This window comes from Schistocerca nitens, chromosome 1 (genome assembly GCF_023898315.1).
Source record: "Schistocerca nitens isolate TAMUIC-IGC-003100 chromosome 1, iqSchNite1.1, whole genome shotgun sequence".
NCBI lineage: Eukaryota > Metazoa > Arthropoda > Insecta > Orthoptera > Acrididae > Schistocerca > Schistocerca nitens.
This window is the reverse complement of record NC_064614.1, coordinates 701,399,922-701,424,510: the sequence shown is the minus strand read 5'-3', so window position 1 is coordinate 701,424,510 and position 24,589 is coordinate 701,399,922. Positions and strand designations below refer to the sequence as shown.

The 24,589-nt window shown below is 44.2% G+C and overlaps 1 long non-coding RNA gene across 1 annotated transcript in view; it reads left to right on the top strand.

The window, feature by feature from the left end:
- Positions 1 to 504: 504 nt before the first annotated feature.
- The window catches only part of LOC126259592 (uncharacterized), a 616,409-nt gene continuing 592,324 nt past the window's right edge, over positions 505 to 24,589 (top strand). The window contains exon 1 of the long non-coding RNA XR_007546537.1: positions 505 to 741. This is a non-coding gene — a long non-coding RNA (uncharacterized LOC126259592). The remainder of the gene's footprint in view (positions 742 to 24,589) is intronic.

Below are 24,589 nucleotides of genomic sequence, written 5' to 3'. Positions count from 1 at the left end.
CACATTCATTCACTCATGCATGAACGTGGAAACAATAAAAGCAAGCCATTCATTATATCCTTTCATAATATCGACAAACGTCGTTTCTTGCTGAAACTCTCTGCCTAAAACAAAGGCTGGACGCCCTTATGGCTGCCAATGAAAATGCAGCAGTTGCCATTGAGATGTGCAATGCGTGGCAGACGGCAGCGCTGGACGTCTGGTAATAAGGAACTTCTTCGCTGTCACGACATTTTGATCACAGTCGATCTCCAGACCATCACACAGGGTGAACTTTTCTGCATTCCAATTCAGACCGTAATCCTGAGCGTATTTGAAAGAATGAGTGGTAATCCTATTACCGGCGGCGTGTCGCCAGGAATGCCGGCTGCATCGCGTGGCAACGCCGCGTGGCCCCTGCACACGGCGCGGTCGCCGGCAGCGGCCGCCAGGGGCGCTGGCGTCGGGCCGCCGCGCGGGCGCCTCGCAGTACCCGCGCCGCCTTGGCTGCCGCCTCAGTCCGCCGTAGAACGCCGTGCTGTGCGGTGTCAGCTCGGGTGCGCGCCTGTTCTTCCGGTGCTTCGGCTGCTGTGACGTGTCGTGGTGACGCGATCTCCCCCTACTCAGTGCACGGCCAGCCGGCAGAGACGGGAACTCAGGCGCCCTCCCAGGACTCAGAACCTCTCACCCTCGTCGCTTGGGGACGCCCGCCACTTTCGATGGTGACTTGTCGACGATGAGCTTTCTGGATCGCGGACACAAGTAAGTCGTCAGACGCTGCAGACTACGTCATCCAGCACCTCTCCATTTCGTAATAGCCACGTATGCTGCTTGCCTGGTCGAACCAGTAAACTTTCTACTCGAGAAATCGTCGGGGCCAACTAGCTGTTTGCAGCTGGTTGTTTCCGGGAAGACAGCAAAGAAAAGTTATTAGTTCGCTGTAGACACCAGTTCAAAGACACTCTGTTCTGTAACAGGACCACAGCAGAATTATGCAGTGTTTTAAGAGGAGACGTTGCACACATTTTGGTAGATGATTCAATAGAGTGACTGAGTGGAAGGAACTGACAGTTGATGTAGCGGAAACTAACTGCCAGTGTGCCTTTTGGTCTTCCGAGAATGAACTTGTAGCAGCAACGTTGCGTAGCAGCCCGACGCTTGGAGTGGGAGCGGTTTCGGCTATAATGTAAACAAGGACACGTGATGCTCCCGCAGCGGTGTTCGTTGACCCTGATCGAGGCGCCTGACGATGGGAACAAGCCGTGGCTAGCAACACTGTTTACCAGCGAGAAACCAGAGGTGTCGCGGCTGCATGTGAGTCTAACGGTAGTTGTGTTCTGCATCGAGCTGTCAGGAGAAGTTGTCACTGTAGTAATGTTTACACTAGCCGAAGTCTGCAAGCGTTGCAGAGTGGGACACACCGATGTAAAGGCTCCACGCTCTTGATGTGATAGACTAACCCAAATAGTTGTGAGGATTGAGAGAGTTCGCCTCCAGAGTGACTAGCGGAAGAATGACTGGAGTGTAAATTCTCCAGGTTACATGTCAAATGAACTGTAAGATCTTACTCATCTTTTTAATCCCCATATTATGCAGGTTGTAGCTGCTGGTAACTACGCTGAAATTGTGCTGTTTAGCCGGCCGAAGTGGCCGTGCGGTTAAAGGCGCTGCAGTCTGGAACCGCGAGACCGCTACGGTCGCAGGTTCGAATCCTGCCTCGGGCATGGATGTTTGTGATGTCCTTAGGTTAGTTAGGTTTAACTAGTTCTAAGTTCTAGGGGACTAATGACCTCAGCAGTTGAGTCCTAGTGCTCAGAGCCAGCCAAATTGTGCTGTTTATGAGCTGAAACCCCGGCTAGGTTTCCTTTGTCAGGTAGCGCGATTTTTGACAGTGGTAATATCGTACTTGTATGAGTAAAAAGGAAATTGCATTGAGGTTCCGATTTAATGTTAAGCTGTAAATGCCTCCACAGCTAGTTAGCTGGCTTTCTCATTGGAGGAAAGCAAGGTCATACCACATTTAATGTGACCTTGACCAGCGAACAACTTTAAAGTTAGATCTAGCGTTTGGAATAGCCAGAAGTTTCGGAGTGGTGTCATTGGGAGTCTGGGGTCGTGTAGGAAGAGAAAATGTTCCGTCCTGTCAAACCGCCACCGTAACACTGCACTGATGTGGTGGGCATGCGAGTGAGAATGAGGCAGTGAACCTCGGCTCACTTTGTGGGATGTACTGAAATATGACTGGCTAGAGTTTTCAGTTTGATTCCTGTTGTATTTTTTGGGCTAATAAAAGCATACTCTGTAGTATCTGGATGCAGAGGACGTCCGCAGTCTCAACATGTGGCACTGGAAGTGCAGCGGTAAGATCACTGAAATTTAGAGGGGCAGGAAAAAAATTGTTATGTGAAATCGTAAGGGCCCCTGTAGTTTCGACAGTGTTCGAAGAGATCATCTTTAGTATTTGTTTCTCTTCGCTTCTGGGAATATAGAAATCCGAGGAAAATGCGCTGTGAGACGAAATGTTTCGTCCAAGTCACAGCATACGCTGCAAGTAATTCCGTCAGAAGTGTTGGTGGCTGGAGAAGGAGCGGTGGCAGCCGACAAGTGGCCGGGTTTCCGGCTGGCGCGCAGAGCGGCGTGTCGGCGTGGGTAACCGGAGAGGCAGGTTTTCCAGCGGAACCCGTTCCCACTCGGTGTCAGTCGCGGGCCCGTCTCCTGTTGCCGCCGTTGTTTCTTCTCGTCTCGCGCCTCGGGCCTGCCGCCGCAGGGGGGCCTCTTGTTTGTAAACAACGCGCACCGGTGCTCCTCCTTCCCCGGCGCTCGTTGGCGAGTAGTCTGCTCGGCGACGGCGCTGCAGAGGGAAAAGCTGGCCGGGCGGCATCTGCCCGTTACGAGCCACCGGCGGAGGCCAGCCGCTTCCCCGCGGCGGGTTATTGGCCGCCTACAGTCGCGGCAGAGCGAAATGCAGCAGCAGTCGGCGCCGTCCATTGTGCGGCGAGATCTGTGAGACCGGCCGCGATGCGTGCGCGAGATAGCGAACGCGCCGGCCGGCCGCACTCGCGCGCCGAATTAATTGCCGCCGGCGTGTCCAGTCGCGGCCGGAAGGGGGCCGGCAGTGCGTGAGCTCCGCCTCCACAGCTGGGCCACCCGCGTGCGGTGCGTGTCGCACAGGAAATGCTTCTCCAAGTGGCGCCGCCGTATTGTTGTCGCGGGTCGGTAAAGACCGTGAAGCACACACAACTGGCAAGAATCAAAGCAACCTGGACTCCTGAGGCTCACTGCCCCGCACACCTATGTCCTCGGTTCGAGTCCACACTTCGTCATGGAACCGCAGTTTAAATGTACCGTTACAATGTGCGTCTCAGATGAACGAACACTCCAACGATAGAATACCAAACACAGCTGTGTACCGGAGGCGCACAATTGAAAAAAAAAAAAAAATGGTTCAAATGGCTCTGAGCACTATGGGACTTAACATCTGAAGTCATCAGTCCCCTAGAACTTAGAATTACTTAAACCTAACTAACCTAAGGACATCACACACATCCATGCCCGAGGCCGGATTCGAACCTGCGACCGTAGCGGTCGCGCGGTTCCAGACTGAAGCGCCTAGAACCTCTCGGCCACACCGGCCGGCGCACAATTGAAAAATAACTTTCAAACCGGTTTTAAATAATGACAGTGTTTGGAATAAGTTTAGTCATTCGGATAAGGGTAGTTGTGAGAATGAGGAAAAATATCTTTAAAAATGAACCGAACTATGTGCAATAATAAATACGAATTTATGATACATCTTTTGTTTGTACATATCCATGCACATTATTTTGAACAAAATTCTTTACAGAGTTTTACAATACCTCGGTGTGAACGATACTTACAGTGAGAATGTATTCGTGTACTTTTTGTTTACCATTTTCTTTGGCGGACACAAAAATCTTCGTCGAATTAGTTACCGTTGAAAAGTCTAAACACAATCGTCAGTGAGCAGAGACGGGATTTTGTACATACTCTTTGAAGCGTTTATTCCTGCGACTTGTTTAACATGATCGCAAATGCAGTTTTAACAGGTCTTGTTGTAAGTTGAAAAGGCATACTTGGATCAGATGGTATTAAGTTTATCGGTGATATTGCAACCATTTCGATGGTGTCTGTCAGCTGTGCATTAACTGTAAATTCATTGAGTTTTGTTACAGTAAGCATGTTAGGCCGTAGTAGCAATAGGTAGATCACAATTCAAGGCGACAATGACAGACATGCTTGTCGTTTAGGAAAGTGTATTCATCTGGGAAAGACAACTTGGGCGACAGTGGAGATATGGACTACCGCAGTGGTCACGGTTATTAATGATGACAAAATACTGTATCCATATTATCCAGTTAATAAGTACTTTAAAACAAATAAAATGGTATTCGTCATAAGATAATATGAAAAGGGAATCTCTTACTTGTGATTAATAAGTTAGCTTAGTAAAATATGTTTATTAAGCTGGGTATACCATTTTGCCTAAGATTGTTAAAAGTCTCTTTTATGTTAAAATTTTCCACAGATAGTAAGCTTATCACAAAATCGGTATGCAGTGTCAAAAGCCGGTTAAACATCGTTTCTAACAATACCTCATGCATCCTGTACGATTAGTGTGTGTTGAGAAAAAGGGATGTTGACTTGGGAAATAATACATATGATACACTAAAATATTGTATACTAAAACATTGCCTGGAATATAGTGGCTTCAGAGACCTATTCGAATGGTTTTCAAGGAATGAAAATCTACGTCAGTAAACGTTTGGCGTACGACAATTGGAATATGGGTACTTGGTAATAACTGGCGCTGTGAAATGACTTATTTTCACGCTTCAAACAACGACAAAATTAGGAATAAGGGGGGCTAATCTGTCGTTTGCAGAGAAACGTGATCGTATGGAATGCACAATAATGTAACCTGGGAAACAGTTAACAATTATTACGTTAGTTTCTTATTCAAAGATGCAACATTATCACCCACTTGACAAATCTGAGATGATGTTACATAGGACTAAATGTTTCATTGCGATCTAATAGCGGTGTGATGCTGGGAAAGAGAAAAAACATTTATTATAAAGGTGATAGAACCTTACTTGTTTTAAAGCTATTACATCACGTTTCAGTGCTTTCTAATAGGGCGTCTCATTACTAAAAAACAACAATAAGAGGCGTTAACAGACATCACGGAAAATCAGATTTATATTTCCGAAATCAGATCCTCTGCGTCTTGAGGTGTAGATGCGAAACAACCTTTTATCTTCAATTAAATTTTTATGCGGAGTGAAGCCTGGCGCTGGATGTCAAGAACAGCTTACCGAACGCTCATGTTAATGTGAAACCCCGAAGACACGTACTGTCCACAGCTGAGAAGAGCCGGCTGGAGTGGCCGTGCGGTTCTAGGCGCTACAGTCTGGAGCCGAGCGACCGATATGGTCGCAGGTTCGAATCCTGCCTCGGGCATGGATGTGTGTGATGTCCTTAGGTTAGTTAGGTTTAATTAGTTCTAAGTTCTAGGCGACTGATGACCTCAGAAGTTAAGTCGTATAGTGCTCAGAGCCATTTTGAACCATTTTTGAGATGAGAAGAATGCGCACGGCAGGAACGCGGGACCAAGGGATGATGTGACTCAATACTGTTCTAAGCACATGACCCTGAATGCAGTTAGGTCAACATTGTATCTGTGGCTGACTTGAGGAGATTCGAGTGACACTTCGAAATTAATATTCCGTTTGTATGTACATGGAATTAACGCTGCTGGTATGCATGCAACTACTGAAACGTTTTCTTTCGCTTTTTTTTCGGTATTACTTAGTTAAAACACGAACAACGGCGAAATATTTTCGTCTGCTTATTAAATGATGGAAATTTGTGGTAAGATCTTATGGGACCAAACTGACGAGGTCATCGGTCCCTAAGTTTACACACTACTTAATCTAACTGAAACTAACTTACGCTAAGGACAACACACACAACCATGCCCGAGGGAGGACTCGAACCTCCGACGGGGGGAGCCGCGCGAACCGTCACAAGACGCCCTGAGCAGCGGCTACTCCGCGCGGCGTCTGCTATTACTTTTAATGTGCATAATAGTAATAATAACAACTCTGTGAGGCTGAATGATCGGGTGCAAGACTTCCAATTAAACGACAGCGACTTGTGTGCCTAATATACATCAGTTACCCACTTGCGGAAAGTTTAACGGGGATTCCCAATCACGTGTCGTTCCTAGCGGCTCCATCCCCGTTGTGAACGCCATATTAAAAAGGCAGGCTGAAAATTTCCGTGATCTAACCGGGATTCGACTCCGCAGTCTCTCGGTTTCAAGACACTCGCTTTACTGATAGACCACAAGGCCCAACATAATCTTGGTGTAATGACTGCATTAGAATATTACCTGTTAACACTGAAGCATTAAGTTAGAAATGAAAGGAACAGTGAGACCATATACGGCAGAGTATGAAATCACAACAGAGGTGACAGTGAAGTCTATGCGACAAAAGCTATATTTATCGGATTGTCGATATCGCAGACCGTAGGCAACAGCAGGGAGAAAGGAAATGAAGGGAAGGACGATTTCTTCGTTCCACTCCTGACCTGCCGCAGGATTTCTTCTCGGCTGCCTACTGTAACTTAAATGTGTTGCGGTACACTCGATTATACAATAGTTTCGCGTCGTTTCTTCAGACTGTCTTAGTGGACCAGCCGATAACCGTCGTATGCCATGTATGTCAGTATGTCAGACTGCCCTTACGTTACCTACCCTTTTTTTTTTTTTGTCAAGGAGTAAAGAATAGTAAGTACATATGGGCGAGGGGAAAATCGGATACGATGAAAATTGAAAGATGCTTGAAGAAAAATATTAACGATAAAGGGATCAAATCGGTTACGAAATGAAAAAGTATTCGAAAGAATAGGCAGACACTACAGTACACTGACGTGGGATATATTGATCAGAAAATGGAACATTTGTGAGACAGAGGCTTAAGGCATCCACAAACAGTTTTCGTTGCATTAAAAGAGCATTATTAAGGAGAATCTGTGTATGCAGCCAAAGAAAAGAAAGTGAAAAACTTATTTGTCGAACGTGTAATGTTAAATAGATGCCCTCGTATTAAAAAGTTAAAGCAAGTGTGGTAACATGGCGATAGAAGATTTGAAATTAGTGGGATCAATGTTCTTGACTCCTAATCCACGAGAGCCAAGATCACGTTTGGTTTAGGCTGTACGCATTCAGATTTTACAAGTTTATTGTAAATGAGGTCAGCTGTGTGTCCGAATGGTTGTATCAACGAGACCGCAAACGATTCCACACTGATCTAACAGCCGGCCGGGGTGGCCGAGCGGTTCTAGGCGCTACAGTCTGGAACCGCACGACCGCTACGGTCGCAGGTTCGAATCCAGCCTCGGGCATGGATGTGTGTGATGTCCTTAGGTTAGTTAGGTTTAATTGGTTCTAAGTTCTAGGGGATGATGACCTCAGAAGTTAAGTCCCATAGTGCTCAGAGCCATTTGTACCATTTTGAACTGATTTAACAGCTATTTATGTCGGTGTTCGTCCTAAGTACATAATGATGTTCATTTTCCAGACAATAAAAGTATTTTGCGCTCTTTTTCAACTTACTTTCATTTTTGTCTTCCAACCAGATTCAAAATATTAGTTTGCGAAGAATGAGTATGAGGCCGAATTTAAAGTAGTTGCCATTTGATAGCTAATGGGCTCACGCTAGCAGTACACCGTTGCCACTTCGCTGCAAAAAATGTGTGCCTGTCACCGCTTTCCATTGAGCGGTTGTAGTAGGAGACTCGCGCAACGTTTAGTTTCGCGTGCCTTGCTTTCAATGAAAGTAGACGAAAGAGGGTATGAGGGAGATTTTTCAGCGCCAATACCATACCTACATTTCTGACTTGTATACGACTTTCGAAGGAGATACTTGCGAGACTTTAAGCTTCATACTTGGTAAGAGTTAAATGAAAAATGCTTCAGATTGCTCTAACACTATGGGACTTAAAATCTGAGGTCATCAGTCCCCTAGACTTACAAACTACTTAAACCTAACTAACCTAAGGATATCACACACATCCATGCCCAAGGCAGGATTCGAACCTGCGACCGTAGCAACAGCGTGGTTCCGGATGAAGCGCCTAGAACCGCTCGGCCACAACGGCCGGCAATTAAATGACAAAATTGAAGAAAAAAAAGAAAGTGAGTTTTTCGCTAGTTAGTACATATCAGCTCTGTGAAGATCCTTTGTCCAGTGAGGTATTTTGGTAACTGACAATGAAAACGTCTTTCAGTGAGAAATGTTACGTGATAGAATTGACGCTGTTTCTCGGGTGGAAAAATTTCATCCAGTTGAAAGAAATTTTTATAACGTGCTTCTAATTACAATGACTAACAGGTTTTTGCCATACGTACGTGGTAACATTGTAGAGACCTACAGCATACGTGAATTTCATGTTTTTTGCGCGTTTGTCTTTGTAGGAGACGTAGATTTTAAAGCGATGTTCTGTCACGGACTGCTTTGGTGCCTATCTGCAAAGAGACAGTGCGTTTCACGACAAGGTCGCAACTTTGGACTTTTAACGTCGGCTGACAGTAATCGTTGCCCTTCTTTGCAGTGTAATAGGATTGAAGTAGCTATTGAGTTCGGATGCTCACAAATATGAACGTACGGATGCAGAAAGATTTTACCCTTAAAGTAATCCTCATTAAAAACATGTAAAGTAGATGTCATTTAAGTTTAGACCACAACTGAATATTTAGTTTGCCCCAAGCTACAAAGTAAATAACAGACTATATTTTGAAGTAGCAAAAGCCCACGTGTTTATTCATATATACTCACCTTCAATAAGAGTAATTAAGAGGAAATAAATGGCGTTGCGCAACATGTATTGTTCATATGGTGGACTCCTGGTGTATGTTACCGATTTCTGTTCGTTGCATGGTAGTTTGGAAAATCCAGGCGTAGCATAATCGGCGCGTATCTCGCCCACTCCCTGACATACGTAATAACTTCTTCTGAATAGAAGCGCTCTGTCGGCTCTAGCGTATGTCAGTAGTCAATAGAATACAATTTCATATGCAATCGGATTGTCAAATTGTCATTTCTTCTTTGCGCAAATAACTTACGTTAATGAAATTCATATAGTGAACAAGAGCATGCCTGCTCCGTGGAACAAGAAGGTCCAATTTCGAGTACCTCTTGGAGCATAAAAGCGAGTTTTAAACTTGCAGTTGCCGTGTACGTTCTAGAAATGTTTTACAAACATGATAACTACAGTATGTTGGGTCCAAATCTCAAACTGAGAAACCAATTGAAATGATCGTTTGACATATCTTTTAAAAATTAAATAAGCAGTGTTTATGGAGACTGATCCTGTCTCGACTGCGGAATACGTGTGCGTGTGTGTCGAGGGCTGACTTATTACCGCTGCGTTGACTGATAACAGACTGCATGTACTGGCAGAGTAGGGCGATATTAATGGCTTTACCACGACACAGAAACGTTTCAAGCCTGTGTCCGGCCACTCTGATTTAGGTTTTCCGTGATTTCCCTAAATCGCTACAGGCAAATGCCGGGATGGTTCCTTTGAAAGGGCACGGCCGATTCCTTCCCCATCCTTTCCTAATCGGATGAGACCAACGACCCCGGTGTTTGGTCCCCTTCCCCAAACCACCCAACCAACCAACGACACGAACTAAATTTCTTTCGTAACAATCTGTTTCATGTTGAAATTACATCAATAAATAGCGTGAATCAAATTTGATCATTTTTCAGAATCTCCATTGTGGATGACGAACTGTGAATGTGATTTAAATTGGCGACATTTATGTGGTAATAAATATGCAACCAGTCGCTTTCTTTAGTTTTTTGATACTATTTATTCAACCATAAACATGTTTTCGAGCCACTTCAGGCTCATCATCAGATGGAGGTGCTGCTAGAGCATTATGCTGGCCGTTCTGCGCATTATGTCACTCATTCTCCGATAACCAATGAGCGTTCAGTAGTATCCTCAGCGCTCTGCTATAAATATCGCAGCCACCGCAAGCATTAAAGGTGATTGTAGCTAGTTACTTAGTGAATTTGTATTCTATTTGCTGACGGTGGTGGTAAGCGACAAATTCTGAACAAGAGAGCGAGAGACGCAATTTGCAGTATTAATGCTTCCTTCAGACGTAGACGTGTATGCTCTTACCACAACCGTCGCCTGCAACCGGCAACAATGCAGTCCCCCCGCCGTGTGTCTTGAGCTGCCCGAACCGCCATCGTTCGTGGCTTGGACTGTGCTCTGGCGGAAATGATGGAAATTTAGTAATCGGTGACGAAACATTTGCGAAACCGAAAGTACCTGAAACATAAAAAAGTTTTGGTTTCGTAAACGTTTCGTTACCGATTACTAAATTTCCGTCATTTCCGCCAGCAGCATCTACCTACACCTGGTCAACAGCGTATGTTCTTGTAATACCTCCATCTGATGATGAGCCTGTAGTGGCTCGAAATCAAGCTTATGGTTGAATACATCGTACTAAAAAACTAAAGAAAGCGGCTGGTTGCATATTTATTGCTAGAGAAATCGCCAAATTTGAACACGGCCGCATAATAAAAAGCACCGCCAGCGTCGGTATTCCTAGCGTTTCATAATATGTTTTCCTTATAGATCGTACCAGATAGTTTCTGATACAGTAGCAACATCTACGAACGTTATTAACAGTGTACCATTCCCTAAATTTTGATTTTGACACTTGTCCCACAATTTGCTGACGACAGCACAAACTCTGTTCGCTTTCTCGCGTCCGTTCGTCGTTCACTGCGCTGAAGGGAAGAGACGAGGCCCAGTGCAGCGGTTACCTTGGCGCGTCGCCCAGTGCTCCTGAAGGACGGCGTTTACTACTGGACCGAGTGTCAGAAGGCAGCGCGCTGCGTTCAAGGTGCTACGCAGAATGGCGATAAAAGAGGTGAGCTCATCTCAGAGCTGAGTATGCGTGCTCCGACTTCCTTCTCGTGCTATCGAGCTGTGCATTATAGGCGAGAGGAAAACGTTTGAAACTGCGCACAGCCTTAAGTGCAATGTGATGGCGATAGTTCTCCAGACAGCGACAGCGTCATAACCTTTCGTTCGAGCGAGAACACGACCATTCACCTGGACTGTAGTTTCAGTACGTATGAATGGTCTGCCTACTGAGCATAGCTAATGCATAATTGTACGCTACTATATTCGATTAATTTCTACATTTGCGAAATTTATTTAAAAAAGAAACATTTCGAAAAAATTGGGTTTGTGTTTACATTCCGCCTTCCCAGTCCACAGGTGCTTATCAAACACTTGTTATTGTTATGGTCTTCAGTTCGAAGACAGGTTTGACACAATTCCTCACATTATTCCCAGCTGTGCTAGGTTTGTCATCTCAGCATAGCTCCTGTAACCTACCTTCACTTGAACCTGCTTACGACAGCCAAATCTTTATCTCTAACTTCAGTTTTTACTCTATCAAACTTACTATTTCTTGATGCGTCATGATGTGTACTGTCACTCGAGTCTTATCTCTTAGTAAAGTGGGGCCTTAAATTTCTTCTCTCCTCAGCTTGATTTGATTAACGATACATTTATGGGAAATTAGCCGAAAATGAAGGAGAAGGAAGTTAAGAGCTTAACATCCACTCGAAGTCTAATTTAAAACGCACGTATTTACTTTACTATGCCCTTAGTTTTCGCTGATTTGCGAAAGTAGTGTACCCAAACATTCATTGGCTCAACAATTTAACATGGTATTCTAGAGATGACGAAATATAAAAGATGATGAAAGAGCAAACGAAAATAAGTTATAAGACGGTAGTTGAACCGGTGCGAAGGGAAAATAATGCATGAAAATTTTTATCCAAGAATGTTACGAATTTGTGGATGGTGTGCAATTTAGTATGGGGAAAACGAAAGAAAACTGCCAATTCAACTTGTTTTTCCCTTCGTAATTTCTTGTTAGACCCATGAAACAACCCCATCACTGAACATGCCTCTTTGACAACTGCCACAGAGCAGCTCCATTTTTCGAATATTCATGGAGTTGGTTAACCAGACTACGAAAAGGCGTTGGCCATTATTTTGTAAACCCCTTGTAACTGTTTATCGAGGCATTTTACACTTCCTTATAATCGACTGGCCGTAAATGCAAGAGGAATGAAATTTAATTTTTTTTTTTTTTTTTTTTTTTTTTTTTTTTTTTTTTTTTTTTTTTTTGCCCGCATCTCATGGTCGTGCGGTAGCGTTCTCGCTTCCCACGCCCGGGTTGCCGGGTTCGATTCCCGGCGGGGTCAGAAATTTTCTCTGCCTCGTGATGGCTGGGTGTTGTGTGCTGTCCTTAGGTTAGTTAGGTTTAAGTAGTTCTAAGTTCTAGGGGACTTATGACCACAGCAGTTGAGTCCCATAGTGCTCAGAGCCATTTGAACCATTTTGAATATAAATTTTTCTATATCTGTTCTGGAGTGCGTATACTAGTTTCCTGTTAGCAGAGGAACTGTCCACCCTATCATGCCGTAGCCTGGCTTATTTATCCGTCGTTCCGCGCTCACAGTTGAATTCTGCGCTCCAGTCGGTGTATTCGATCTGAAAATGGCGGCTGCAAGCAGTCACCGAAACGTTGGTATTTATTGTCTCCTAGCTGTGAAGACACAGTGACATCCTTTACTGGTGCACAGCAATTACAAAGAAAGCAACAAACGGTGAATTTTTTTGACGCACATGAGAGAGACGCTAATGAGGGAGTTGTCTCGGGACACGCCATTTATTACAACCGCTGCCGTCACTCCAGGGATTGGGCTTCCCATTAGAGGCGTGAAACGAAGATATACTGTCCACCCCGCGTTCCTGTTATGTAAGAGACGAGAGGACTATGGACTCGGGAAGAACACAACGCACTCGAGTGTGATCTTGTTGTTGTTTTACCGATAATGACACAAATCATGCCTTAGCAAAACTGATTATGTTGTGCCTGTAATTAATGACGACGATGTGACAAAAATTATAACGTAGCTTATAAAATGAAATGATTCAGTTTTATTACTGCCTGCACAGTGGTTTATTTTGTTAGTTACTTACATTTTCAACCATAGCTTTTACTTCAGGGGTTTGTGTGACAACTGACTCCGATGTCAACGCATCGGTGGGATTTAAGGCAAATTTTGATAAAGAATTGTACAAAAATCACGGTAGACAGTATGGGTACTTTAAATGCATTGTCAGTCTGGCTTCTTGCTTGAACATGACTTAGCATTGTAGTTTTTTTCCTCGCGTTATATACGAGTATACTAAAAACGTGCTGTCTTACGTGCGGACATGTCCGAAAGAACAGACACCAAGCATTCATATAACTAATTCGCCTCAATGGGCATCAGCTTCAGTGCGGCTGCACAGTTAAGTTCGACCTCCTACGGGAATCTCAAAGTAGCGAGCATGGAGTGTGTGGACGGGGACTGCGGCCCGGTGGCGCTAGGCGGGAATGTGGGTCAGCCCGGAGGAGTGCCGAGATATTCCGCGCAGCTTCGCTAATTATTGTGACCGGGTGGCTAGTTAACCGCAACTGCCTAGTAAGCAAGAGATCCCGAGGTCGAATGTCGGTCCAGCACACATTTTCACTTGTCGCCGCTGATTCCGCACAAAGCTTCGAAGCAGCTGATTTCAATATTTCCTTCCATTTACTTTCCTTTCTCCACGTTCAAAAAATGGTTCAAATAGCTCTGAGCACTATGAGACTTAACATCTGTGGTCATCAGTCCCCTAGACTTAGAGAGCCGGCCGGAGTGGCCGTTCGGTTCTAGGCGCTACAGTCTGGAACCGCGCGACCGCTACGGTCGCAGGTTCGAATCCTGCCTCGAGCATGGATGTGTGTGATGTCCTTAGGTTAGTTAGGTTTAAGTAGTTCTAAGATCTAGGGGACTGACGACCTCAGAAGTCAAGTCCCATAGTGCTCAGAGCCATCTGAACCATTTGAACCTAGACTTAGAACTACTTAAGGCTAACTAACCTAAAGGACATCACACACATCCATGCCCGAGGCCAGATTCGAACCTGCGACCGTAGCAGCAGCGCGGTTCCGGACTGAAGCGCCTACAACCGCTCGGCCACAGCAGCCGGCCTTTCTCCACCTTCACTTTACACAATGTTGTCTTTATTTGCTTGCTATAAAAGGAAAAGCCAGGCTTCTCGTTATATGTTTACACGGGAATCGCCGATTCTCGTTTCCATGACTTTCAGTACACTCAGCATTAGCTCATTCCTGACATACATTAGCAGAAGTTTCAACGTTCAACATTAACCCCCATTAAATCACCGTGCACTTATTGCCAAGAGCTTCTCAAGGCCACAAAAGAAGTATTAAAAAAGTAGGTACTCGTTCCAACATATTGACTGATACAAAACTAAGCGAGTCTTCTTCTTCGCCCTTGACTTTCCCTCTGCTTATAAAATGACTTTTATCTTAATTATATTAATTTTTATATATGTGTTTTGGACAGAGAGAGAGATTGATTTTTGATTGAGATTTTTACTTTAAATCGTAACTGGTACCTGAATTTTGGTTGCTGCCTCCTTGAATGATCAGCTTTTGCACCAGTTGGTGACGTATTACAATTTGGAGGAAGTTATTGTTCTTTAAGATTTAAAATACGACTCTGGTAGTTACTTGGCCGTATTGCGGATAGCTTTGAGCCCAAGTTTTCGTAGCTTTTCCCACCTAAGGGACCACTGTTGTGCCGGCCAGTGTGGCCGAGCGGTTCTAGGTGCTTCAGCCTGGAACCGCGAGACCGCTACGGTCGCAGGTTCGAATCCTGCCTCGGGCATGGATGTGTGTAGTGACCTTAGGTTAGTTAGGTTTAGATAGTTAAAAAAAAAGTTCTATGGGACTGATGCCCTCAGATGTTAAGTCCCATAATGCTCAGAGCTATTTGAACCATTTGAACCACTGTTGTAAGTAAAAAAGATCAAACAGCAATCTGCTTTTCGTGAGAAAGTTTGTGTGCCAAGCAATCTGCTTTTCTCACGAAAAGCAGATTGCTTGGCACACAAACTTCCTTCAAACTACACGTCCTGCTAACATCAAAATTGGTCAGTGGAGTTCAGCACCATACTACTGCACAAGAGCATAATCCAATTACTGTAATTAAGAAATTATGAGAGGTTGTTACTTATTGAATGAAAGCTATAGAGAATGCATTTCTTTTCCTGTATGTTAGTGAACTTTGTACACCTACAATTCAGTCGATTGATAGACGGCGGCGACAATGAAGTTCACCTCCTTTTCCAAAAACAAGATACTTCTATTCTTCACTTCCAGAAAATTTGTATACATAAATATTTGGCAACGCTTACACATACTTTACTCGGTTTTATCACTAAAATATCAATTTTCATTAAATGAAACAATACGTTCTGAGCGACGGCCTAACAACACGCCCTCTTTCCACAAGATACTGATTAACAGTCCTCTTTTTTTAATAAATAAATTATCTTTTTTTTAGAGTCCATACTCAAAGATTCACAACTACTATCGTTGCGGGGATTGCGCGCTAAAGAGTTTCTTGCTGTCCAGCTGCTCTTCACTTCACTGCAAGTACTTTTTGAATCACATTTACATTTACGGTAATAATAATCAGGCACAAATTAGTTTAAAAAAGGCAGTGAGGCACACATAACATTACAGCCTCAGCGAGGTCGGCACTGCTTTATAAGCTGAGCCAGTATTAGGGACAGTGGATGGTCGGGTGTCCTTGACGCCACAACTTCCGCCGGTGCGGAATCTGCGTACCTCCATCTGTCTATGTCCAAAGTAATCCCATATTCATGCGTGAGAACGTTTTCTAAATGTTTGCGTATCGTGTAACTTAGACGGAACCTGGTTACCAGCCCTGCATTAACCAAGCTGAATGTGGAAAATCGTCTAAAAATCACTTCCAGCCTAGCTGGCTGACCAGCGCTCGTTAATCAAGGCCAGGGATGGGAAATTGTTTCGGCTCGAAGGCCTTTGTGGAAGCGCAGCGTGGCGGAGGACCACACCTTCCAAAATAATAATATTTATTACTTTGCATTTCAGAATAGCTCTATTCTTCATTAAACACACAACATTCATCACTGATTCTACGTTTCTTCGGAGGCTTCACGCTTTCACTAAATTTGGCATTTTATATGTTTACTGTTGCACAGACAGAATAGAAATAAACCACGGCAACCGGAAAGCACTGTGAATCGTATTGTTCGCACAAACCATGTTGACACTTGGCACTGTGGCCGATGGGAGCGACAGTAAATTGGAAATGCTCCCATCAGCGAACTCGCCGAGTGTCAACATGATTTGCTCGAACAGTATCTACATTGCCCATACGTCTGGATGTGTCAGTCCTAGTGGACATCTGTGGCTCACGGGTAGCAAATCTCGATTCCTGGCTGATTATTGTGACTGTCTTGGCGGGCCACACAAACACTCTTTGCGGGTCGCGTGTGGCCAGCGGGCCGCTACTTACCAACCCCTTCTCTAAGCGGACCTGATCCGGCTAAGGCTCGAGTCCCCGATACCCGGAAGACGCTCGTCAACGTGTCCTGTGTCCCGGCGGATCAAACAAAACTTAAGGAGTATTAAGCATGTATTTAAATTGCTCACGCATGTTTGTTCTCCAAGAGTGTTCCGCATAGGCGGTTCTGAACTTACTGTAGGTGCTGGCATTCTCACATATGTTAATCACGGACGGTATAAGCGACTACGTGTTCCGGCTATGAAGAAGGCATCGTAAAAATGTAGGTAGGCTTTTCGTGTTGGATAGTAACGCCAGTTAAGAGCTCCCGGGCAGAAATAGCGACATAAAGCGTATTAGCATCTTGTAGGCCTAAAGAATACATACAAATCCTCCAACATAATATCCTCCATGCCCGTCCCCGACATTAATGCGGTACTTCACGCCCACTTTAAGTCTCACAGTATCTACTTCTTAACTGATTTTCCTTTTATGGCTCAGGGTTTCTCAGCTTGGTGCATTACCACGGTGCAAAAGCTAAGGAAATTTTATAGTCATATGTTCCTTTCCTTTTCTCGGAGATGAGAATGGGAGGAAAGATAATTCGTTTTCTTTGGTGCTTTGTCTGTCAGTATGAAATTAAGAGATATTAAAAAGAATAGACGAGAACACATCTTTGAAGGAAAAGGGACGGGTTAGTGGGACCTCTGCTAAAACACTGAAAACTAATTAGGCGCTCTAAAGGAAGTGTAAGAAGAGAAAAGATGGTGTCACATATTAAGATTTTATTATACTGTAGATTGTCGAACATGCTGGATGTAAAACTTCCTGGCAGATTAAAACTGTGCGCCGGACCGAGACTCGAACTCGGGACCTTTGCCTTTCGCGGGCAAGTGCTCTACCATCTGAGCTACCCAAGCACGACTCACGACCGTACTCACAGCTGTACTTCTGCCAATACCACGTCTCCTACCTTCCAAACTTCTTTCTTTCAGGAGTGCTAGTTCTGCAAGGTTCGCAGGATAGCTTCTGTAAAGTTTGGAAGGTACGAGACGAGGTATTGGCAGAAGTAAAGCTGTGAGGACGGGCGTGAGTCGTGCTTGGGTAGCTCAGATGGTAGAGCACTTGCCCGCGAAAGGCAAAGGTCGCGAGTTCGAGTCTCGTTCCGGCACACAGTTTTAATCTGCCAGGAAGTTTCATATCAGCGCACATTCCGCTGCAGAGTGAAAATCTCATTCTGTGCTGGATGTGGTAGGACTGTAGGAATTTGAAAAAAGCTGTATTAGAACAGGAAGAGATCGACAACTACATTGAAAATACGTACGACTTTAGAACGAAGCTGTGAGAGTCACGATTTCTCGAGATCTTCCCGTGATGGGCAGTTTCTCTTTCTGCATTTAGCGTTACTTATTTTCTGTGGTCGGATACCTATTCGGTCTCCACCATGTCGTGATAAACTCCTATCGGGCGGGGGGAAGCAAAGCACGCTCTACACGTGTATACAGTATAAATGTTGGTCTGTTTCTTAATTGTTTACGTGATGTTTCTCAAGGCCGGCGATGGCGATGTAACTAAGCATGTGCCTGGACCGGTGTGGAAAACTGCCCAAAAACCACACACATCCTGGTTGCGTTAGAATAACAACTGTAAGTTGACGCGTGTTATATCCATGTCTGCTTAAGTATCTGTATCCCAGTGCAGCGTTCTTCACTGTACACTGTAACAATTGTTGGAGAGAAGGCGACGAGCGTCTATTTTTTTTTTTTAAGCTGGACTTAATTATAAACGGAAGTCACGTATTAATTTACCGGACTGCGCTGTCTGCATAAGTTGAGATCGTGCTTCGCGTTTTGTAACGCGGAACACGTGGTACCAGCTCCATAGCAGCTTCCTGTCGCGAGCGAGGCGAATGGCTGGTCACGAATTCGCCACGCACTCTCTCCAAAGCAGGTAATCAAGCAGCCTTCGCCCTTCCCGTGTGTCGGAAGGACGGGGACAGAGGTCTTTCCTTCTGACGGCCACAGCTGTTTCACGCATATAAACGCCGGTGTGGCGTTGGCTACATCAGCTGGCGCCAGGTCGCTACTCGTTCCGGCGCCAGTCGCGCGTCAGTCGTCGTGGCGTCTATTTCGGGGCCGTTTTTCCGTCTCGCGTTCCGCCCTAACGCGACGTGTGTCTGCAGCCTGCGCTGCCTCAAGACCAGGGCTATAAATTACAGTTACCGCGTTTCTTCCCCGCCGCCTGTCAGCTGTCGACGACTGGCGCCTTTCCTTTCATTATGCGCCCGATGTGCGTCCGTCGATTATGCGCCGTGAAATGTGAATAGGCCGCCGAGACGCACTGTCCGCGGGCTTGCACAAGCACGGCCGCTGACGTTTGTTTTCCGTCGGAGGATAAACGCTGCCAGCGTTGCCGGCCGCATGGAATTACTGGCGGCCTTGGCGCCATGCCGCCGTCCCAGCGCAGTGAGGTCATCACTGTGCGACGTTTTTTGTTTTTTGTTTTTATTTATTTGGTTTCAGGCGAAGCCCATTTCACCAGATGCAATTATGTCGCATAATGATACTAACAGGACATATATCTGACGTCATTACAAAATGTAAAACACATTATATTACAAAAACAGATTTTGTTAAGATAAACAGTAGTGCGACATAATGAGTCTACAAAGTGGATTGGTTAGTCTTGAATAATAAAATCTTGAAGCAAGTTCAAAAAATGGTTCAAATGGCTCTGAGCAGTATGGAACTTAACATCTGAGGTCATCAGTCCCCTAGAACTTAGAACTACTTAAACCTAACTAACCTAAGGACATCACACACATCCATGCCCGAGGCAGGATTCGAACCTGCGACCGTAGCGGTCGCGCGGTTCCAGACTGAAGCGCCTAGAACCGCTCGGCCACACAGGCCGGCTTGAAGCAAGTAAAACAGTTTAAATATTTAGGATGCGACATCACTTCCGAATATAATTATGAAGTGGATCGAAAATTAGATGAATTTACTTCCATATGTGGAACCACAGCAAAAAGTTTGCAGAAGAAAGAGAAGAAAAACGTCAATGGAAGTTTTACACAACAGCCCTTGCTTATGGAACAACTTATGGGCAACAATAAGACAGCAAGAAATTGGAATACAAGCTCAGGAAATGAGATTTCTAAGAAGAGGGAAAAGATATACAAGCGAAGATCGAAAAAGAAATGAGGATATAAGGAAAGATTTAGCAATATAAAACCTAAACTAAAAAATGAAAGAAAATAGGAAAAAGGGGAAGGGACATGGAAACCATATAGATGAAGAAATATTCCAGGAAAAGGTTCTCCATTATTAATGCAATGGAAGGAGAAATGTAGGAAGACCATACAAGAAATGGAATACCGTAACAGGCGATTTGCCTAATATATGAAGTGAAGAAGAAAGAGGAGGAGGAGGAATGCACCATTACAATAATTTTAGTAGGAAAATCTAATATACAGGTTGCTCCGACGAACTTTAGGTACTGGTTCTTTACATCAAAACAAGAAATAAAGTCTAGTCATTTTGGGAGAAAGTAGTATGAACCAGAAAATAAAAAAATATAGTAAACATGGGCTGTAAAAAAAATCATACCTGAAGAGCCATGGGCACTTCCTTAGTATAAGAGATGTGTTTCACACTAGCGAGAATGAACAAATGCTCTTAAAGTATGAGCTTTTGACACCATGTTTACTACACATTTCTTTCTTGTTATGATCAGTATTTCCTTCTTCCAAAATATAGAAAGCAAATACATTGCTTTAGAAGAGGTTTCATAATATAGGAGTTCAAAAAGTACTCACACCTATTATAGTAAGCATTTTAGAGCCCATGTTTACCATTTCTGTATAAGGAACCCGTTCCTAAAGTTTGTCAGTGTCTTTTCTGGGACACCATGTATATAAAGGTGTCTCTCCTAAGATTCGTCAAGCGCGTTTTCTCTGGTGTTTCGGCTGGTATTTTCAGTTTCGTTTTTACGGTGCGTAGTTGGAGTTGGTCCAAATAAATGCTGCTCATTGTATCTTTCACACTACGCTCAGTAACAACGGAAAACGTCGCTTTGTTTCCCTTTACTGACAAGATCATTTTTAAAGGAGAATTTTACAAGCTCATTCGATAGAACGGTCCCTAATTAGTCTAGTGTGATATTCGTTTTATCGATATGTATTAACAGGAACGGTAAAACACAAGGAATAACCTGTATCCCAGCAGCGCACTTGCCCGCGCTGACATTTACCTCCACGGAGCAGCGCTGATCAATCGCTGCTGGAGTAGTTGTTCTTCGCGTTTTACCGTCCCTGTTAATAGTATCGAAAAAACGAATAATGCGCTACACTAATTTTGGACCGCTACATCGAATGGGCACATACAAATTCTTTTTTAAAAATCATTTTGCTTCAGACGGGTAACAACGCGACGCTTTCCGTCTACACTGTGCGTTGCATGAAAGACGCAATCAGCAGTATTTGCCTAGCGAACTCCAGATACATGCACACTGCAAAAATGAAACTGCAAGTACCTGCCGAAAGAGGAGAAAGTGCACCTGATGATTCTTAGGACACTCAGTACTACAACCGATGAAATGCCAAGTACATTTTGAAACGGACCACTTCTTGAAACTAAGAGAAAAAACCCTTAATTTTTAAAATATTATGCATTGTAATTGTTCTTGGGTGACTGTATATATACTTAAAGAATATTAGAAGTACAATATCCTCTTCAATGAGGCAAGAATTGCCCTTTACAGAGGGTATTAATTTTTAAAAAGTGTCTCGTTTTTATAGCAACAGTTTCTTTTCTCGCGTTATATCCGAACTGAGAAACTAGGAGTGGTATATGTTCCCATGTGCTTTTGAAGTTGCGGTCCAAGTCCGCTAATATTATCCATTCCGTGTTTGCTTGGGTGGTGAGTGCATCATGAAAATCACTGTTTGGTAGGGGTATTTCAGTGCGAAGTGGATGTTGATTTTCGCCAGTCGATCTACATGTTCGTTGTCCATAGTAAGCACATGTTCTGGTATCTAGTCAGTTGATGTAACTCCTGTAATCTGTTGAGACTCCCTAGTACAGTACATCGTGTGCCTGGGGATTTGTAGTCTTTTCCTCAGCTGCCCTCTTAAGAGATTGCAGGACATTCGTCGAGTCGGTACATATTAAAATTATGCCGACTTGTAAGTCGACTGTGTAAGTATGATAATTTATTGCGTCACGGTCGCTTAAAATATATAATATTCACATTACCGGTTTCGGCACCAACTGTCATCTTCAGATGTGGTTAATCCATTGAAAATCATCGACAAAATATGCAATATTTGAGGCGTTGTCTGGAACAACGACTTAACTGAAATCTAAGTAATCAGGAGGGGATCAGTGTCAACATCTTAGAGACGGAGCACGAGGTCGGATTAGGGAAGGGTGGCGAAGGAAATCACAAGTTCGGATTAGGGAAGGATGGCGGAGGAAATCGACCGTGCCCTTTCACAGGAACCATCCCAGCATTTGCTTGAAACAATTTAACGAAATGATGTAAAACCTAAATCAGTATGGCCCGACGCGGGTTTGAGCCGTCGCCCTCCCTAATGCATGTCCGATGCTCTAACCACTGCGCTACCTCCCTCGGTAGATCCAGTCAGTAATTCCTATATACAGTGACATCCATATAAATCTGAAGTAGTTTAAAGAGTCATAACATTTGAACAATAATGGGACAGATGTACAATTTTGGGATACGATAACACACAATTGGGAGATTACACACATACATACATACATACATAAGGGGTCATAGAATGTGTTGGAAGAGCTCTCAACCAGCATCGATGCACAGCTCCACTCGTTTCACCATGTTCTACAAACTTTCTGCCAAGGTTAACCAAGCTAGTGTTGCTTATTTCGTGTGTAATTATGGCCTCAATGAGTTCTGAAGTTGTTCGTGGTCTCGGCTTTTAAGATGCGACCGCAAAAAACTTCCAGGGTGCGGGGGGTGGGATGGGGGAGTCAGGTGACTGGGAGGGCCAAAATTTTTTGAGATTGTTCTGTCGGTAAAAAAAACCGGTTACAAGATGCTTGGAAGCGTTAGACGTGTGGCACGTTGCTCCATATTGTTGGAAATAACTGTCTTTAAGTTCAACGTCATCTAGCTGCTGCACAAACGTATTGAAGAAGCCCTCATAACCTGTAGTGTCTATGGTCGTATCAAAGAAAATGGAGCCACAATTCTCGAAGCTGACATGGCGCACCACGCTCCCACTCTTCTCATCACGCAGTGGTGTTTCGTGGATGATATGGGGGTTTACATCAGCCCAGAATCTGCTGTTGATCTGTGCTGATGTAACCTCAGAGATGAACCATTCCCCATCTGTAAACCAAATTACGAAGAGAATGTCCGGGTATTGAATAAGAAACTCCTGAAACCATCGATGGTAAAGCATTATTTCATCGTGATCTTTTTCTTGCAACGCTTGCATCGTGTGCCCTCTGCATGGTCACAATGCCTATTTATTCGCAGCTCTCTGACGTGTGTCATATGAAACGCCTGTTTCCTGGCTCAATCGACGGAACAATTTCGTTAGAGAGTTCTCAAAGCGTCTTCGAATATTATCAGTAACCGCTGCACTCAGTAATTATCTATGTTTACCACTGTCACTGTTTAGTACACCAGTTGTCTCCAGCTTCCTTATAGTCGATATTGTCGGCGTTGATGGAACATCGCGCACGCTGAGTTCTCTCCGGAGTGGCCATTGTGTTGTAATCAATAAGTATGTTTTCACAATAAACACCCGCTCTCGAAGTGTGTGCAGCATGTTTTTGCCAGCTAAAGACTGCGAACGAGTCACTAATTTGCTCGTTATTGTTACGCGGGGCCGAACTACACACTCACAGTCTTCAAAAGTCTCTGTCGACTAACTGGGAAAGCGCGGCATCATACCCAGGATTGCTGTAACTAGCTGGGACCTCGTGGGGACAATTTAAGATGGGAGTGTAGAAATGAAGTAAAAAATTAATTGAATATAATCACTTTTTACGTAGGATACAATTACATGGAACCTGTTGCTGCAGTAGTTGTTGGTACTTCATGTTTTTCGGAAGATTTCACCTATTTTAAAAAGTATTTTTTTTCGTTTTGCCCTGTACTACTGGAGAAGTCTGCTATTTTCTCGAATGATGGGGCTAGATCTAGAAGGTGCTTACTTCATCGATACAGAATATGCCACATGCAACACCGTCATTTAGGCGACCTAGTCAACTTAAATCTGTTGACATAAATAAAATTAACTGAGGCTGAATTTACATACTGCGCTAACAGATAGCGTCACTTTAATACTTGAGCCAAGCTGATAACAATATTTGCAAAATCGGGACAAAGTAGGGTCTTGTCGGAATGTCGTGACAAGACGGTCCGTAACGGTGAAGGTCCCGCTTTATCGGGACGGATGGCAGTCTTAATTATACCGGACAAAGTACCTCATGCGCAGCAACAACAATCGGCTTGTCGTAAACGTGCGGTGCTTCTGGTACTCTTAGAGCTACTGCCATCATTAAACCAACTTTCCCGTTTCTATGAGCTTTCGGAGGGAAATAATGAGCCACTGAAGTAGTCCAGGCTGATATGGATCGCCCTAAATTACACTCTCACGTCATATATTCTGAAACCACAGTATTTTGTTTATCGTATTGGCTCGATAATAAGAGACCAATGCATCTAAGGCGTCCTCCTAAATTTCGAGGAACAAAAATAACTTTGCGCGAAAATAAGCCGCACGCTGAACGAGAACAGAGAAACTAGCAGAGATTCTGTTGTATTTAAACGTAAGACACAGGTTCGTGTCGTAAATATAAGACATTGGAACTTAACAGATTAGTACCGTATTTTGTGTTATTCACTCTCATCACAATCAATACCGTTGTTCACTTCATCACTCTAGTCCCAACATTTTCTTTGTTTTCCCACAGAATAACATCCTCGCTGCCATCCATCGCATTCGATATGGAGCATTTCCTGCACCCCTAGGCGAGGGACTCTAATGAGGTGGAAGACCACGAGGCGAGAAATCACTCCCACAGAAGGGTTACTGG